This window comes from Temnothorax curvispinosus, unplaced genomic scaffold (genome assembly GCF_003070985.1).
Source record: "Temnothorax curvispinosus isolate PA1 unplaced genomic scaffold, ASM307098v1 QBEX01006738.1, whole genome shotgun sequence".
Classification (NCBI taxonomy): Eukaryota; Metazoa; Arthropoda; class Insecta; order Hymenoptera; family Formicidae; genus Temnothorax; species Temnothorax curvispinosus.
In genome coordinates this window covers 253,602-273,034 of record NW_020216518.1, presented here as the reverse complement: position 1 = coordinate 273,034, position 19,433 = coordinate 253,602, and the positions used below count along the sequence as shown (strand labels likewise).

The 19,433-nt window shown below is 38.1% G+C and overlaps 1 protein-coding gene across 2 annotated transcripts in view; it reads left to right on the top strand.

Annotated features, from left to right (window-relative positions):
- Positions 1-9,308: 9,308 nt before the first annotated feature.
- LOC112456317 overlaps positions 9,309-19,433 on the top strand; it is a 220,328-nt gene continuing 210,203 nt past the window's right edge. The window contains exon 1 of one of the 2 annotated variants that reach the window (XM_025018773.1): positions 9,309-9,560. The gene's annotated coding sequence lies outside the window, so the exon portion shown is untranslated. The other variant, XM_025018772.1, reaches the window with a different exon arrangement.

The following is a 19,433-nucleotide window of genomic DNA, read 5'->3' as shown; positions in this document are numbered from 1 at the left end:
TATATATATATATATATATATATATATATATATATATATATAAAACTTATACATGTGCAAATATATAACCAAGTTTTCCAATCTTCGAACTCTAAGCGAAACTAAAGCTCACGGAATTGAAGCACGCAACATTTCGCGTTACATTGGAACCTATTCTATTTTCTATCTTATTATATAGGTACATTCTACCGCACGCCAATGACGTATCATCCGAATAGAATGGGTTTTACAAACCTAAAACAATATCAACGGAGATTTATCGAATACTTTGCACTCTTGAATTGTGCCAGGAACATTTTGCTATGTTGGTTTTAGCGTTTACAATGACCATCATTCATTAAATGTAAACATTTGCTCGTGACATCGAGACTCGATCTGCTACAACGTGTTCAAGCGCGACCTAACTAAACGTATATGCAATGTGGCTACTATTATTACGAAATAATGTACTGTCGTGTGTACGCAGGGCATATGATTATCAAAAAAATTGTAATTACATTCATGATACTTGATAATGTTTCATTAATTCGCTATTAATATTCAAATTATGACAGTCATTGTTAATATATCTGTTTATTAGGTATATTACCGAATAGTTTTGTTACCTACACTTATTGTTATTGACATAATTAATCATTTGAATAATTTATGTACATACAATCAAACCTATTTCACATAATCGGTTTATCAAAATTTTACAACCTTGCACATAATATTTAAATGAACTTATTGTTCAACTTATTGTTAGTAAAGGAAAAAATATTTTCTATTATGTTAATCCTGTCCGTACGAGATTTCGTGATTGTGAAAGTACACGCAAATCCGACGTGATATATCCCCATGCGCGGACGTTAATCAAACTTTAAGATGAAAAACAAATAGTCTTTGTATTTCATGTATTTTGCATCGCTGTTGGATGGACGTATTAATATCCGGGAATATAGCAACCACTATCAGTTCTCTCGTGTGAAGAATTCATTTACTCGACCCAAATAAGAGCACGTGCCCCAGACTCCGATAAAACGATGTGCATAGGTAATTAATCCGTGCCAAATTTATTCCCGCGCGAGCTAGATCGAATCTGGAACCGGTTCGATAATGTAGGTCAAAAGGTCTCGGTGATAAAATTGGGATACTACGATTGACGTAGACGCACGCGGAGTAACCATTTCTAGATCTAGCCAGCTATCGATTTTCAATCCGTAACCGAGTAACGTTTTAACACTTCGAAAGACGAGATAACGTACGTCGCCAAATGATCAAGCGGCAACGGCGAGCGAAAACTCGTTCCTGAAATCGTTCCAAAACTCGTTCGACACATTCTCCTTCGTCCTTCTCTCTCTCCTCCTCACAGCATTTCGAATGATTTCCTAACTGGCTCGTAAGAAAGATTGCGCCACTATATCTAGCGATTTACGTCGTTTTATACTCCAGAAAAGTTGCAGTCTATTAGATTAAATTTTTCTCTAATAGAATTAACGTCGAGTTTTGCCTTATGCGGCCACTGAAATTTTTCTTGATTTTTAAAATATTTTTTTTTACTAGAATTTTTGTTCTTTAAAAGCACAGTTTATTCTTATCAGCAACGGACAAGTTACTAAGTAAGTCGCAAGAGTTACGTTGTTGTATATATATATAGAGTGGGCCCAGGTAAAATTTCCGAACTTGCACTCGATTGACAAAGCAGAGACAGTCACGTCGCGAAAGTTCTCGCAGGTGCAAAGAGGCACGGTAACTTCGAAGAAAACTTCATCACTATCTGCGAATTTCCGAACCTTTCCAAGAAGAAAAGCTTTGTCATTCGCATCAGGCGAGCCTGGTGTATCGCTATCTGCATCATCCGTACGACCCCGTGCAAGTTTCGAAACAATAACTGGATCCTCTCTCGTGTTCCCCGAGCACGAAGATAGAATCATTTGGAAAAGCTCTTGTCGTCGATGTTTCCAGTCGTCTTATTCCGACCGTATCGGTGCGCGTGCTTGACGTCAATATCGAGTACCGAAGCTAGAATTCTTTATCTGGGAATCTTTCAAACTTCTGAAGAATTCAACGTTTTTCAACGGATAGTTTCGTAAATTTTCATAATAGATACTCGCAGAAGCGAATGTCTATTATGAATCGTTATTTTCCCCGAAGAATTTTAACCCTCATTCATTTTCCACGCGAAAAATACCATTTTCGTCATAAAAACAGAAAGTTAGCCGCCAACGAGCGTAAACTGTGATGCAACATATAAAAAAGTAGCGAAGGGTTAAGTACAGAGTTTCAGGTGATTAATTAAATAAGGCGAGAAGTGCGGATTTTAGAAAGTTTTAATTAGTTTTCACACTTATGAGAAAGTGTATCCTGCTCTCGACGATAATCGAGAGTACGAACGCAGCGTTACCTTCCTACCGGTCGCAGACGCTTCTGAGGTTTGCAGCGACCGTAAATAAAACTTACTATAAATTTTAAATGCGCAACACTGTTTTGACAGCCGATGAATCCTGTTTAGTTCCGTTTAATAGAGCCAAGCCCGAATGCACAAACCGTTAAAGCAACTCATCTTAGATTATACGGAACTCCGCACAATTTTCGTTTACAAAGTTTCCAACGAACGCTATAGCTGCGACGGCGCTCTCTTTTTGTCCCCCTTTCCCCCGCGAGACCCTCCGCTGCGCGTCAGCTTAATGTTAAGTGTTTCAGAAGGGGATTTACCCTGCGATGAATAAGAACGCCACTTAATATCAGGCAAGTATATCTGGCACCTTCATTAAAATGCAAAATTCCCTGCAATTGCCTTTACTCCCGGTGCCCGCAATAGCAATACCCGTTTTCTCGCTGGCGCTCAGCCGCTCACACCGACGTGCTTTCAAGCGCTAAGTGTGTGTAATTTTTTCACGTGGAAGAGACGAGTTTATATCCGCGAACGAGTAAAGTCATTACCCGTATTCCCTTTACTCGCGTCCTCTCTTCCCTGTCCGACATTTTTTCACCTTGTCTAAATACTCGGGGCAACCGGGACGAGTCTGCTCTCGCAGTTACGGCGCCCGACGCGAAAGCTTTAGAGGTGCGACGGTGCGACCCGAGTGTGAGAGTTGGGTTGGGGGTTCAGATAAGAGAATCGCCACTTACCGGGAGAAAAATGCACCGGGCTGATTAAAGAGTTTACTCAGGAACGGATTATGAATTCTTTCTTGCACCCGCGAGCAAAAATTCCGCAAGTATTAAAACTCCAGTAGTTTTTGCGCGTATATAAGGATACATTTATGAAGCGATTTACTTGCCTTTGTATTATCGTGTGTGTGTGTGTGTGTGTGTTTGTGTGTGTACTTTGCATAACGGGCAATGTTAAATAAGTGAGTAAATAAACCAAACACAATAATAAAGTTGTTAAATAAATCTCAATATTAATTTTCGTAATGTCTATATTGGTTGGGAGAATTAAATTGCAAAGTTTCACTATCTTCGTAAGATACATATTAATTTACAGCAAACCAAGTTACGTCCCTGCTTTTCCCCTAAGGATCTTTTAAGACCCCGTCCTCTTCTCGCGGCGCATTCATTCTCGAACAAAACTTTCAGTCGAAATAGCGAAGAGTGTAACTGACTAAGAGGCCAGATATAGCATGTGCAACAGACGAACTGCGCGCGACTGTCTTAACTGGTCACGAATCTTCTTTATCGCGTTGAAGTCAGCGCGGACGCCAGCAATGCTTCCGAATAAATGGTGTATATTGTACGTCTCCCTTTCAAACTAGACCTTTCCACAACCGTTCTCCCGTAGTCCCTCTCTAAACTTGCCTCTTGTCCACCGGAATTAACCGACGCCGCGCTGCTAACTTTGGGGATGAATCGGGTACGTGGAGGGCATAAATTAACTTGCATGACGCCGACACGAGTTTAACTAGTTCCCAACACTTTTTACCAGACCGCGTCACGTCGCTTTGGTACACATTGTACTCAGTGTCGAGGTAAAAAAAAAACAAGGAAAGGAAGCAGAAAAAGATCGATGTGGCTTTCTCATGGCGACATTTGCAAAACGTGAACAAGTCGCGACTCTGACGCGGGATATATAAATAACAGTAATATCGGTTAACATTTAATATTTGTCACGTAAAAACAGCTAAATTGTTTTTATTAAAATTCTATTTAAAATCCATTATATGTATTAATTAATGTTATTGCGGCGTTTCAAATAATCTGGTTTGTTATTAATTTTAGAGCACTAGATTATATTAAACAAATGATACATCGCAAATACAATATAAGCTAGATTTTGTAATTTTGGCATGTCTGCGTTGGTGGATAATGGAAAGGTTAACTTGTGCGCAAATATCGTTTGGCTGCGCAACGGAGAAAAAAGTAAACCAGTCAGTTATAAATTGATATTTTGCGCAGTGAACCGATTAAACTATCGTGCAATGATTTGACGAAATTATATAGTACGGAATTATACTCGAATGCGGAATGTTAATGGTTTACCGAGAAATAAAGAGAGATTCAGAGATAATACTTGGAAAATGCATACGGTATTTTATATTTAAAATCTGATTACAGAAATAAAATTCTTGATTGCTTGCTGCTTTGTCCGATTCAATTTATCTTCTGACAAATTACTTCTGAATATAAACCAAAGAAAAAAAATCAGCAATTACAGATAACAGTTTATCAGCCGTTAGTCAAAGAGCGGATGAATTGCTTTCAAAAAGCAAAATTAGAAGGGACCCGCATAATTTAAGCTCTTCTTCCTTTCTTCATATAGAAATAAACGTCAGAAATCAATGGCAGAATTACAATTCGAGTTGAATCAAAAGAAATGAAATTTCTACGGTTAGCCACAAAGAGATACATAATTATATTTGGCCTGAAGCAATTGTTTTAAAATCGTTTGAAAATTACGATATACTAACTAAGTATAATAGAGTAAATATTCTCTTGCGCTCCGCGCAGCTTGCTGAGACAAAGATAGAATATAGATTTAAATCGGTATTTGAGAGACACCGAGAATCTATCTACGTTAATTCGACGACAAGTATAACATTCGCTTTACGTTGGTTGATTCGTTGCAGCCTTCACAAATTCATGAAATAACACGATAAACTTGGAATTTCGACAACTCAAATTCCATGTAAGACACGCTCGATCACGAATTCATTTCGCCGTGAGTTCATCCAGCTGGCACAGTTTCAGCCTACAAATCCGTCGGCTGTGTGTGCGGCAACGCCGCGCTGCCGCAGTTTGCGCGCTTCGCTAAACTAAGTACGGAAAACATATCAATTTACTAATGCCGCACATTAATTGAGGCTCCGATAACCGTCGCGTAAGTGAGTCACACCCCTTCTTCGTGGCCCGAATTATTCAGCCGAGTGCAACTACGTTCCGCATCATCGTCCTACTTTCGAAACTTCGCACTTTAGCAACTTAATCGTCGTACCAGCAGCGGCGCGACCAATTCGCAAAGCGAAAGAGCATCCTAAAAAAACACCGCAATGTCCGAATAAAATTTTGATAAGGACTCGCCCGGGAAAGCTGCGCGGAATCTCGCTTTAAAGTTCGTCGCACGGAACGGTAATTTCTCACGATCTCTCTTCGCTTCCTACGCGTTTTGATTCGTAAATTAGGAGCGATCGTCCAGTGGTGAATGGACCTTCCTCTCTTACTTTGAGGATGGTGATCCCTGGCCCAGGAAATTCTGCATGTTAGTACACGGCTGCGAACCGAAGGGTTTGCACTGAACACACGTTAACACACAGCTACTAAACACAGTTCCATTACATGCAGATCGTTCCATTTGTTACAGAGCGTTGCGGAGCGAGCGCATCCCTGTACTTTTGGCGAAACGCTGCCAACGGAGTTTCGTGAATTCCATCAAGACACGTAATGGCTCTCCTGACAATGACGCAGAGTTCAGTAATAATGCAGTGTAGTTAGATGCACGAGAAAGAGGTATTATTTTATTATTCAGTTGTAATTTTAAAATATTAAAATATCTCGTTGTATGTTGTTTTTAAGAACAACATCTTTCTTTATTGAACGTGGAAAGCTTGTATGCTTTATATACTTTTGATTTCTTTCTGTCACAACATCTTATTTTATATTTTATATAATAAATGTACTTAATATATAAGTGTTTGCTTTGTACGAAAAGCAACAATTAGCGGGAAAGACAATTTGCCACCGGTAAGAGATGTAATTAACGATATCTAGCGACAATGAGAGGTCTCTCATTAGTGTAAGCTCTTGGGGAAACTCTTTTTTTTCCCAAACAATTACGGGCCTGTCCGATAAACCAATTGGCGGCATCTCGCCGACTAGCGCAGATTTTAATTCCGTCGAGAGCCGTTCATTTCGGCTGTTCGTTGAACTTATAGCGAGCGAACGTGTCGCGAGCCACTGCCGTCTCGTTATCACCGAGAGGAAAATATGTAGGGAGAAACACACGAATGTGCCGTGACGTGGCTGTGATTGCCTCGCTGGCATCGTGTCTCCATGCGACTGATGGAATTCGTGAAACTACGGGCGCGCGCTGGTCGTCGACCTTTCTGTTGAATTCGCAGTAATGTCGACTGTGCAACACTTTGCCTCATATCAAGAGAGGTACGCTAGAAATGCACATGCATATATTGAAATTGAGATATTACTAGGTAAAGTCATAAGCAAGCATCGAAATTCGAATTTTACTTTAGCGTAGAGAATCATGGGACTCTATATTTTATATAATAACAAGCACTTTAAGAAATATATACCACACAGATATTCTAATACACCTTTTTAGGATATTGTCATTGATCTCAGTTGCAAATGTAGTTAAAGTGAAATATGAAGTCTCTTTTTATCCCGCGATTTTTATACGTAATGCAATACGACAAATGCTCCGTAACATGCATATGTATTGATATAGCTGAAAGCAGTCTCTTGTTTGACAACGCGCGCGCGCGCTTGCCCTTTTTTTCCTGATCCATATTATATTATCCTATAAAAGTGTAACGTCGCGATTTCGTCATGGGACCGATCCAACAATCATGCCGACAATGGGGGAATTCACGCTTTCGCTAACAACGCTGGCGCTGCGTTCATTCGCGATAACTTTGTCGATTATCTCGATACGCAGTTGACAAAGCGGGAAATTAAAGCTCGCCGGATATACAGGGGTATGTAGATCCTGAGTGGATCCCAGCGGAAATTTGTCGCGTCGTGCTACATATTTATGGAAATTTAATGTGTTACACATCCAGCGCGTACGCTGGACCACCGCGACCGCTTTGACCGCTTCGACTATCACTCGAACGAGCAACCCGCAATTCATCTGTCGGCCAACAACTCGCAACACGTTCATCCGCAATAAGTTTGATGATTGCTCAGGAGCATGCTGGTTCCCGAGGAAATTAAAACTTGGCCAATTCAACTGCTCGGTTCGGACAGTTGGCTTTATTAACCGTCACGGCACGGAAAGAAAGAAAGCCGCCAGAGGAGCGAGGCTAATGAGAGGTACAGCGAAGCCGCTGGAGCGAATAAACCACCCTCGTCGAAATATGACGAGCGCGCACCCGCCGCTCTTTCTCTCTCTCTCTCTAGGGTAATCTTAATTCTCAAACTGTTGCCTTTTCTCCAACGCGATGGTGTGCATGCAACGCGCCGAGTTTTGATCAACGTCTGACGCGGATGGATGAAAAATTCATCGCCGCAACTCGCGCAACTCACCCTCGGGGCACTTTATTAGAATACCTGTTTACCAGGACTTGCAACCGCAGTCATGCTCAATTTGTCAGCCTTAATGAACTGATTTCTCATGTCATTTCTCATGATACTCTCGCGCGACCAATTATCAACGATTTTTCTTTATTTTGCACGCTTTTCTTTTTAAAATGCACACTGAACGGATTCGCGTATCATAAAAATGACCAATAAATATATTCTTAAATATTTCTTTCTTCCTGAGCATTCTAGATCTTTAAATTTTTGTATCGTTGTTGATATTATTATTTAACCATTCAATAGCTGCGCCTTTGACACGCTGCTGTGAAATATTATCATGTGAGACAAAATCAGAGAAGAGAGATAGAACGACAGATTGATATAGGAGAAACAAAATATGTAATGCGTGTCAGAGATATTTATCCTCGTAAACAAAATTATTTAGAGCTAACGCAATGTCACGATGGTACTCGACGATAAATTAAAAATCGTGTAGGAGCCATTGTCCCGTTATTTTCATCGTGTATTAGCCAGCTGTAAATTCTCGTAAATATTTCAGTGGTCAATAATCGTTCAACTGCCGCAAAATTGTGTCGAATAAACGGACGGTCCGCAATCGTTTGCATTGATTTACTTTAGCGATATTATCAATTACAGTTCGACGTATGCCTCTGATTTGGTTAATCATTATATACATAATTCAGTCACCGTATTCTGTACATAAGCCAGCAAATATTTGCGAAAACCTTTGAAGTTTCATACTTTCACGCATTAAATACTGAATTAAGCGAAACGTCAAGTAAATACGTCGTATTTTGCTTTCTTAGTGAATAATAATATTTCTTACAGGTAAATTAAGGTAAGAGTACCAATACCCGGACATGTACCTATATCTGGACACCTTTATTATTTATAAGTATAAAACGAATTAAAATCAAAGATAACAATATTTTTTCTTGTAGTTTGAAACTTTAGTTATAATATTGCAAACGTTTATTTCCATAAATTTATATTTTTTTAAAGGTATCCAGACATAGGTACGTGTCCAGGTATTGGTACTTTTATCCTTACTGATTTATCTGTAAGGACATGAACTACTATTTTAGAATTTCTTTTATTTCAGAAAAATTATTAATTCAGTATTATTATTCTAGTTCTAGAAATACTTCAGACGTAATTATTTTCTTATAGATGCGAGATTGAAATATACATACGCGTCAGGACTATTATAAACGGAATCAAATATGTATCATCATAAATATTTTATTTATCAAAGGTCTCGAACAGAACTGTCTTCGCAACGTTCATGAAATATGAACGTCTATAAGAGAACCGCTTTATACGTAAAAAAATAAAGAATCTCTGCCACTCATAATCGCAAGATTATGCGACAAAGAGAGATATTCTCGAGTGTCCTGCACGAACTGGACAGGACCCCATGCTTACGCTGATGTGAATTAGGATAGGACGCAGTCCGCGGAAAAGCACAAGCGCTTGCGCTAAAAGCCACGGCCCGCGGGGGAGGGGGGTTGAAAGAGGGTAAGAGCTAGCGCTGGGGTAGGGAGAGGGTTCGTGTTGGAAGCTTCTGCGGGAAACGGAGAATCTGCGAGTGTCAGTGCAATTCGCGACGCGATGCCCTTCGCTCCCCCGATCCGTGCTTAAGGGGTGGTGAGATCGAGGACTCGCCGACTACTCGTCGTGTCGTCATCGAGGGCGACAGGGAGACTCCCCCGTCTGTGCGCGACAAGTTTCCAAGGAAATCAAAGTCTCCATTCATGTAAAGCTGCGGGCGGTACAATTCGGAGCAGTCGCGGCGACGAGCCCAAATAATCGCGCGATCAATCCGTCGTTCCTACGGGAAATGACGGAGAAATGTGTTAGATGTGAGTGACAATTAGTAGGATTAAATCCGCTTACCTTCGAAATGAGTCCGTTGATCGAATCAGCGATTTTCGTTATCGGCCGATGAACGAGCAACTGCATTTTCAATTATTCGCGATAATCGTGCGGATCGATGCGATACTCCGGTACGTGGCCGCGTCACGAGTTCTCGTCAATACGTCGGTGGTTTCTATCGCAAGATTGAAAATTATGCAAACATAATTTCCGACACTGGTGCAATCCGCGCCAAAGAAACACCGGCGTGGCGACGTCCGATCGTGCGTTCGCCATTATCGGAAAAACAGCGGCGAGGTGCTCGAAGTAAATTTAAGATACGACGCATCTCTTCCGCAAACCCTTCCCTCACACCATGTCTCATGCCCACGAACCCTCTCAGCCAACTCTCTTCCGCTCCCTTTCGTTTTCTGTCCGCCAACTTCTCGCGTAACTTCCCGCTTAAATTGCGTTAGAAACTCGATTTGCGACGTGCGATAATAATGATTGAAAAGTTTGGCAACAGTTATCGATTAAATATAAAATGCAGCATTTTCAACTTTTATCATCTACTCGTTTCTCTAATGTGTTTCGCTATAGTCTCGATTTCTCATGATTTCACGGTTAAAATATGGGTATCGTAAAATTAATTAAAAATATGAGACAATGATATAATCTATAATTTCTGATTTTTAATATCAATAATTATAAAAATGTTAGACTGAGAAATTAAATATGTTATTTGTGAAATAATCCATTGATCTTTTATATCACATGTGACGGAATTTTGTCAACTTCAATGTTCTTCTCCTCGTTCGTTTCACAGTTTCAATGGAAATTACTAGCCGCACATTGCATTCAAGACTCGATTCATGGGGATAATAATAATGATCGGAAGCTCTCTTACAGCAATTATAAACGCAAGAACTTAGCATGGGTGAAAGTTCGCCCGTTCGCGTTCTACTATCAGAATTCCGATCTTGGAAACAAACGAGCAGTGACAATCAAATATGTCTACCTCGCCTTAGTCCAACTCGTATTTGTTCGCAAATCGGTATTTAATTACATTTCTGGAATCGTTATTACTAAAAATGCGATTTAATTTAATAACACCCTTAAATAATTGTCGGATCGGCCAGCAAAATTTTATGTCAAATTTTTACAAAAATTCAAATTAATTTTGTAAAGTAAACCGCTGCAAAAAATAATTAGTAAATAATAATGATGAACACGGAGCTAATGAGAGAATTAAAGTCGATATTTTAAAATCGTATACGAATCGTGACGCTGTTAATCTGGATATAATTACGCAAGACTGGAACGTGCTGTTCACGATTGGAAGTATTAGCTCATGGTGAACAACTTCGGGAGAAGCAAAAGGATTATTAAAAGCGCATAATGGATCATACTGGATAGATACTAATTGATAAAATATTAGCGGAATTCAGTGTAAATGTATGTATAACGAGAACGTGATTAATTAATCGACGGGGCCACACACGAAGGGCTTCTCGCCGGCATTGACGAACACGGTGTGCGATTGGACAAAATTTAACGGTGAGTATTCATGTATATGTAAGATATTTTTTACGTTCCACTCTTTGAAATTCAAATTGCTATTATAATATCGAAATTACAGGCTAACGGATTATTTCGTTGGACGTTACATTATATTGAAATCCTTATTGACATAAAATTATTTAATCAGCTTAACTTTATCGGGCATTATTTTCTGTAATTTCCTTTTTTCCTACTTTCTCCGTGAAGTATCTGCTTTTTCATGAACTGGATACATTAGCCGTAACTAATTTAGGCTTGTATCATATATCCTCGATAACGTATTCGCCAATTAACGGGAGGAACAGTTGGTTATGCGGGTGCTGCCTTAATTTTCCCCCTCTCGTCTTAATTCTCCGTGGTAATTCGCACTCATATTTTACGTCGTTAGACCGGCACCGTAATAATGGTAAATTACGTGTAACATTGCAAGCAGCATCTGAATATCGTCTCTTCTAAGATGATTCGATGAAAGCGTACATGAAACATACGAATCTGTTTTATACATTCCGCATTACTGTTTTATATATTCCGATTTACGAGACCGCAAATAATTGAATCGGTTTAATCAGTTTAATTTTACGCTCATCGATCATTCACATTGATCTATTATTCATCATGTGTTGTACAATTAATTAATTTGTCACGGTAGGATAGCTGATTACGTTCGCTTATTTTGAAGGATAATATACCACGTGACACAGAAAAAATATTTTTAATTTATTGCAGTATTGTTAATAATTTATCGTCATCGATTAGAATAAACTGATAACTTTTTGTTACATGTTTTATTTGTTAACGCGATCCCGATATTAAGCAATTATTTATTTCGCTAATCATGCTTGATTATAACCATTTTTCATAAAAAAAAAACTGATACGCAACTGGTAAATATACTGATTTAATGATGTTCTCGCATATTTTTGTTTCAATATTGAATATAAAATATATCTTTTTGCAGATATATCTTCTGCATTTGATTATATTTTCTATAGCAAAATTATCTTTAATATATTTGCTATTATTCTTACACAACATAATAACTAATATTGATTTAAGAATATCACAAAAAAGTATAAAAATAGAGAATTTAAATAACAGCTATTTTTAAACTTTTTTACTTGCTAATGTCTAAAATAGGATTTATACATAGACCAGGCCGATTGAATTGATATGTCATTTCTTTCTCTTTACTTTTATTTAATAATTGTATCAGTTTTTACTTAATGGATATATGCGTATGTATGTGTGTGGTGCGATTTTTTATATTTTATACAAAGTTTTTGGCAACACAATAGAAAGAGAGAAAGGGAGAGATTTTATTGTTTAAAACGTAAACCATTGTCGCAACGCAATGTGTTCTGTCGGAAACGACTTAATTAGTCAAGAAAAGTAAGGATTGTTTTGTCGTGAAGCCAGTATTATCTTGTTTTCGTTGGGAAATCGTTAACGTCCAAGTGAAATACAGCAAAATGCACTAGCATCGAAAAAGCCACTTGCAAGCACCGTGTCAGCATTCCATTCCGCATTTCGCTGGATCTTGCTCAATAAGCAATACTGTCATCGTCGAAAATTCTCGGAAAATAAAATCGCGGAAGCATGTGACAAGAAGAGAATCTACATCGTCCGTTTCATTATTTTTGCCTTCACGAAAAATAAATTTTGGCACAGTTACGAGATATCGTCCAAGAATTTTAAATATAATAAGTGAAACTGGTCCAATATAAGTCTAAAAATTAAATAGAAAAGATGCCATCTTCAGTCAGGCTGGATTTTAGTCTAATAATGATATTTTTGTTTGAATTTTATGTACTTTTTCGAACTCAATAATCTGCGCGCCGATTATTTGTTAGTCTTGAAACACAGTTCTTTGTTGGAATGGTAAATCTACATATTTAAATCAATAATCAATTTATTTATCTTTTTGATGATAAAAACATCCTTTTTAAATTGCTATAAAGAATTTATTGCGAGAAATATCATTCCAGTCAGGATTCGAACTTTGCTCCGTGAGGGGTGATATCTTTATCAATTCGATCACAAAATTCACACAAAAATTTTATTATTAGGCTGCCAAGATCTAGTCCGAAGATGGCATCTTTTCTATTTAATCGTAAATATGTTGAGAATTTTTTCTTGAAATGGAGCGTGATGATATTTATATGAGACGTGGTAGCAAGAAATTATCTACAAAAAACTGTGTAAAATAGCCGAGTAAAATATTCGGGTTTAAATAAAAAACTGTCGAATAAACGCTTCTATGTATTGTTTGGCAACGTAAAATCAATTCGCAAAATTGGTTTTTCATGCAGACAAATGAGAGCTCTAGAGACGAGTTAACTGTCTCCCTCTCTTGTGGAAGCTATTACTAATCAATAGTCGGTCGAAACAATGGTTTTAATATGTTCGTATATTGCATACATGCGTCTACATGTGACAACACACTATCGCGAAGCTTTTCGAACGAATTAAGAGACAGGTAAAAATATCAAAAATTATGTTTTCTAAAAATATATTCTAAATATAGATTTACGAGATATATACAGACATTTTTCCAATAAATTATAGATTTGCAACTTAAATTACGCGATTTTATTTTAAAAAATGTGAAGATATGATACATGACAAATCGCAAATGAGTACTAAAGATTAATTAGTAAATACTATCAATCCTTTATAGTACTTACAGTTAGTATTTAGAACACAATCAATCTATCGAAAATTGTATTTCACTAAAATTTCGATTAAGTTTATTCAAGAAGAAATGTCGATCGCGGCCGTTCAGCATTATTATGAATTATGCATCACGACAACGCATCGAGAGCACAAACTTCTCCGGTTTTCCATTTATATTAAGCGTTATGCAAACTCGTCAGCGTCAAGTGCCGAAACTTAAACGATTCTCACGCGAGCTTGCAATTAACGAACTTTCCTAAAAGAAATTTATCGATGGATCCTAACAAAATAATTTATTCGTTATACATTTGTTTTGCACGCCGTTTCGCAAAGGCATTATATGTATATTCGGTTATGATAAGAGTTACTCTTGCAAGATACATGATGCGCCAAAAAAGTCCATGTAGGCAAATCTACAACTAAATAATGTGATTTCACAAAAATTGAAGTTTTAATTTGTTAGTAGATTGCTTTTAGTGTAAAATTATACAACTATCGTTATGTCAACGATTGCTTCAAAATTTTATAATCTTAAGAATCTAATTTTTGTATAAAGCGCACGTAACTAACGCTTTTTCATAATAACTTTTTCGTCATTTATTGCCGCATAATTTGGATATTTTGAATTTCAGCCTCTCTAGAGTATTTTCTGCGTGCGTTTATTACATGAGATCGTATCCTTGCCGATATCGGTTATCAAGATTAGCAAAGCTTGTCAATGGATCAGTCTTTGCGAATGTCGGTAGGGCCGCGTGATCTAAACTGTTTCAGTAATGGAACCTGTAATACGGTACGTTGCTCCTCGATACAGGGACTGTAATGAGCCGGCTCCACACCGGAATGTCAAAGGTCTCTCCACGTCGCAGCGGTAGACCGTTCTAACTTTGATAGCTCATTCCTTGACGCGTATTCATGGGATATGGCAGACGGCGGGCCGTACAATTAAACGCCATCAAGGTATGGCCGGAAATAAATAGCAAATATCGTCAAGCCGATCGAGTTCGCGACATCGTGGAACCGACACGTTAGTTAATCACTCGTCGGTGCATGTTCAATTGCGATCGCGCTGTCTAGGAATTCAGGTCACTGAAGCCGTAATGAAGCTTTGCGGGTTAATAGCAAAAGGGATTGATACGCCGCTACGCACAATTCGATCGTTATCCTTAATCGTCTATGACGTTTAAGTTTGGACAATGCTACCTAAATTGATTTTGTTTGAAGCAATTCTCTTATTGCACTCGAGAGAAACATTTTTAATTCCATTTTTCCTTAATTACTTAATATTAAATTATAAAAAAACTTTCTCTTTTTTATACCATACTCAAGATTATGAATAAAATTTAAAACAACAGGACTAAAAAAACTATAATTAAGCTCAATGTTAACAATATTTCACATACATCAATTAGCTTGAAATTAATTTAATTAATGCGTAATTTCTCTATAGAACTTCAGAGTTAATACACAGTTGCAAGTACGAACTTAATAACTGAAGGCTGTTGACACATTGATATATTACGAAGTAACTCAATGACTACCGTATTACCGCGGGCGCAAATTCATCTATCCGCAAATATCGCTCACTTATGCTGCTAAATAACCAATTGTACAGCCCATGCAACTTGGTGTAACGGATCGCAAGTGACGAATTGTTACCATTAATCTGACAAGTCTGATTAACTTTCGTCATACATTAATCCAAATACGAAGCGAGATACAAAGGAAGTATTTGTGCTTTGTTTATGAAAAAGAATTGTTGATCAACTTAAACCAGAAAATTGAAATGTATAATAGAAATAATATTATGATACGATAAAAAATTAAATTTTTCAATTATTTCTGATAGTCACGACGCAAATGATGATAAAGATAAAGATATTTTAAAGCGTTATTATACAAATATAGACTGTCTGGTTAGCGAAAAAAAAGAAACAAGATACAATGTCGAATTTACAATACAGAAAATCACTAAATATTGTTTTTTATTGTTTGCTTATCGTAAATCTATATTTCGTTACATCGTTACTGGCACGCAACGATGTCGTTAAAGTTTCCACGAAGCGTGTTGGGGAGCAACTGTCTGTGGACATAAATATTTTATAACGAATGGTCATATGTAATCTGTCATATGTAATCCGTTGACAGATAGCTGATATCGAATTGATATCCATTTCGTGGATCTCTCTTGATAAGTACCGCACGTGCGAAAATCCCTTCCATTGACTCGTATTTCGCGAGTAAACATACTCGGCAATCTCGAATTCGATGAACGACAAAGTTCCCCAAACAAAGTTGTCTTGTTACAGCGCGAATAGTCAAGATAATATAATAATATTGCTTGTGAAATTGCGTTTGTTGTCAGTGTATTCAAAACTTGATATCACTGGTGAAATTGTTCACCCCTGGCGCGCGCAATATCGAAAGGAATTTGATTACGCAACGTGCAATTATTAATTGCGACGAACGTAATCGCGCTTGAGGCTTGAGCGTAAATTATAGCGCAAGGTATCAAACTTGGACGGCCGTAAACGCGTTAAGGCTTGTTCGTGCCACTTTGTGAATACCAATGCGATCAGAGGGATGTACACGAGGTCGGCGACACTCTTGCAATGGTACGGTCAACTACATAACCGCTTATTGCCCGCCAGTTCGTGTCGGCGATGCTGCAACGGGGCAACGCGTCCTTTGTGATTGACGTCCACGCGGTTTAATACTCGGCGCGTCCACGTCAATTAAAGTTTAACGGCGTTGCACGAGCAGCCGATAACACGACGCACGATGCGTCCGAAAACGGTCGTGATAAAAGCTCCGCTTGAAAAAATATATGGCCTGAAATTTTGCGAATGCAGACAGTATCGTTCGGATGCTAGCGTGTGGCTGGCATAAGGCTTTTATAGGCTACTACGATATTTCAATTGTCGCGTTACGTTGCGTTAAACAAATGGAAATCACAGTAAAATCAATAACTATTAAGCCTAACTAAGCGTTTTTGCGTTATACTATCAGTAAACAGGACTTTTTATTAAAATAAAAAGAGAAAATAAAAGAGAGAACTTCCACGTTATTTTCTTTTTAATATGCACATTGTATCAAAAGTCATACGTTTTTTCTTGACTCCATATAAATAAAGGAAATCATGTAAAATGAGTAAGGTGAATATTATTACGCTTTGCATTAATTAAAATACAATTTCATCTGGATATACGTTTGTCAAAAGAGTATGGGTATCGTTTTGATACGCAGCTTTAGGTAACGAAATGTTCTTTAAAGTAGTCTCACAAAACTGTATCCACGTACTTCAGAATTAATTAAAACGTAGCAACATCCTGACAGACGTGTTTAAAAGTTGTTCTCCGCGTATTACGTGGTTAGACTGATTTTATTCCATGTGAAACTCAATCCGCAATGTTTCCTGACGGGTTGCGTAATTTGGTGCAGACCAATTAAATGTTCCAATAAATTTTGAAAATCATAATGAGTAAGACGTGACCGTTATGATAACAATCAAGTAAATAGAAAATATGCCAATACACAGGCTGCATTCTGATATTCACTGTCAATACTAAAAATCTATTTTTTTTTATATTTTACGTTACGTACATACTATAGATTTTCAGTACTGACAGTAAATATCGAAATGCAGTCACAGTCGGGCTGGATTGTTTGTGTTTAATATTTTCCGCGTTAAAGTTTAAAAATAAATTTTGGAAACTTATATCATTAATTACGCGATCACCAAATATTTGCAACTGATTAGGAATACGTTATTATATTATTATATGGAGTATCCATCATAGAAAGTTTTAAGTTTGCTATCGAATATTATTTATGATCATACTTCCATTATTTCATATATTAACAGCATCAGTAAAGGCAATGTTATTTAGCTTCAATTACTTAAAATGATTATTGACAAAGAATAAAAGTTGTATACTTTAATGGGCTAGATTTTCTAAAATGCAACGTAGAGAAAGTTTAAAAGCTTTAGAAGAAATGTTTGTTGGAAATAATGAGTATTTTAGGAAAAAATTAGCGCGATTCTTTCATTTGACCCACGGAACGGAACATGTTTCAGCAACTTCACGGCTATGCTTTTCGACCATCAGATTTGTCGAAAACGCGTGAGATCGAAAGCTTTTTCGAAAATGTCGATCCATCGAATTGTCACATGGAAACTCATAAAAGTATAGCGATAACGCAGAATCGAGAACCGTTCGACAATATGGCTCTCGGGCAGGAGGTGTATGAATTGGTGCGCGCGAATAGGACAATTCGACAGAGTCTGGTTGCAACGGGTTAATCTAATTTAGCCGCTGCGGGATTTGCGCGAACTATACCTGCGATTCGCGATATAGCGAACCGGCGTAGTTGGTTTAAAGCCGTACTCGCAATGAGCTTGTCTTTCACAATTAAAACCTACTGGCTTTCACTGTGCTATACGGCAGTAGTAGCACAGTGTAAGATATTATAAGTAGACATAAATTAAAATTTAATTTCAGCAAATAGTAACTTAGAAATGCTGAACGTCACAGGGAACAAGCCTTGCGCTTTGATATACATGTATATGAAAATATACAAGATCATAAAGCTCAACAAACGCTATAATCGAGAATTTTAATTGCTATGTACTACGTTAGCCGTGATGGGGCACGTATACGTCGGCTCTTAACTACTGTATACAATGCCGCGTGTTGCAATTTTGCAGCGTAGCGGCCTCGAAAACTGACCGTGTCAAGCAGAGAATCGAAACAGGTAAACGGCGCTGGCTGAATTATTTCACGACCTCCCTGTCTAGCTTTTTCTACTCCTGTCGACATAAATGATGATTACGTAGGAAATTCTCGTTGCGTTTGAGAGTAAAAAGAAGAAGAGAGAGAGAGAACGAGAGAAAAAAAGAGAGAAAGATCATCTTTTTACTGCACCGCGCACGCGGAACGGTGTTAATTAACCCGGCGGACGAATCTCGTCCATTTTCGCGCAATAACTTGTCATTCATTAAACGTGTAACCACTTAATCCTGTCTTTTCGCGAATACAAACTGTGAATTTTTATGCGCGCGCCGTTGGGGATTTAACATGTATGTGCTGTACGTTTTTTGTCGTCAGTAGCGAGTTTTGTCGATAAATGCAAGAAAAAGTTGGGTATGCTCGCGCTTGCAACGTTGTAATATATGCATGCACATGTCGTAATTGCGCGCACCCCAATCGATATCGTGTCCGACGAATCCGGGGAATTTGCGAATTTTTATAAGCCTCGGATAAACGCATTTCCTTGCGTTTCCGTAAAATCGACGAAGATATATTTCAAAGTTTCTCTCCACGCGCGAGACACGCCCGCTTCTGAACGCTCTCATGAAAGATTTATGCTTACGAAAAGTCCGCTAACGCACACGACGACAACGCACCGACGACGACGACGACGAAGACGAAGACGAAGACGACGAGACGGCGGCGGTCGACGACGAACGAGAAAAGCTCGCCTTCGGGAATCAATTTGCGGGATGAATTCAATACCTCGAAACTGGAACAACCGATGCCACTTGAAGGTAGAAAGACAGTCATACGTTTCTTTCCCGGACTAAATTTTCAAGCTACGATAAAATACAGAATCTATGTTTGTTTGAATTTGAAACTTTGCTTCTCCATAAT